The sequence below is a fragment of the Eimeria tenella genome, genomic scaffold (assembly GCF_000499545.2).
Source record: "Eimeria tenella Houghton genomic scaffold, Eth_scaff3236, whole genome shotgun sequence".
Classification (NCBI taxonomy): Eukaryota; Apicomplexa; class Conoidasida; order Eucoccidiorida; family Eimeriidae; genus Eimeria; species Eimeria tenella.
In genome coordinates this window covers 1,844-2,937 of record NW_013543078.1, presented here as the reverse complement: position 1 = coordinate 2,937, position 1,094 = coordinate 1,844, and positions in this window count along the sequence as shown.

Sequence of the window (1,094 nt, the reverse complement as noted above, 5' to 3'; positions counted from 1 at the left end):
CTGCTGCTGCTGCTGCTGACGGGACGGCCGACGCAGGAGTCGCCTGTCAGCAGCAGCAGCAGCAGCAGCAGCAACTGTTGAGGGAAGGCGATGCTGCTGTTACTGCAAGTTGTCTGAGTGGTGCTGCTGTTACTCTTTGCACTTGCACAGATGTGTGTGGGGCGGGAGCATGGCTGCTGCTGCTGCTGCTTTTTGACGAGCAGCAGCAGCAGCAGCAGCAGCAACAGCAACAGCAGGCGCTACAGGCAAATCCGCTGGTTCTCCAGGCGCTGCAGTCGATGCTGCCTTTCTTGGAGCGCTGCAGCAGCGCACTACCAGCAACAGCAACAGCAACAGCAGCAGCAACAGCAGCAGCAGCAGCAGCAGCAGCAGAATGTAGTTCTGGTCGCTTCCGCAGCGCTCCTTTCTGCTGCAGCGAGGCAGCAAATTGCCCCACAAAGACTTCCCCTAAAGGCCTGGAACTGTCCTTTTTGTCTCTGAACTGCAGCAGCAGCAGCGGCTCCTCTGCAGCTGGAGGGGACAGCATAGTAGACAGCAAACCTGCTGCTGCTGCTGCTGCTGCTGCTGCTGGGGACGACCTGGGGGATCTTCTGATCTCCGCGCAGCTGCTGCAGCTGCTGCTGCTGCGGATTAGGGTTGCTCTAGCTGAGGAGCTGCCGCAGCAGCAACAGCAGGAGCAGCAGCTGCTGCTGCAGCAACACGTGGTTGAGAAGCAGCTGCAGCAACTGGTGCTGCTGCCGCCTCACGCCACCTGTCGATCTGCTGCTGCTGCTGCTGCTGGGGGCCCTCTGGTCTCTAGGCATCCTGTTGCTGCTGACTGCTGGGTGGCAGCAGCAGAAGCAGCAGCAGCGGCACCAAGTGCGCTGTCTAGCTCTTATCGCCTCTTCCCCGAGAGAGACATGTATCAGCAGCAGCAGCAGCAGCAGCAGAGCAGGGGTAGTCTCCTTCTGCGTGGCGGCAGCAGCAGCAGCAGCAGCAGCAACAGCAGCAGCAGCGGGATAAGGAGACCCCGCGCGTCTTCTGCGGTGCTGCAGCACGCAGGAGATGTTGCGCCCTGTTCAGGTTTCTGTATGGAAGACGAGTTCGCTGCTGCT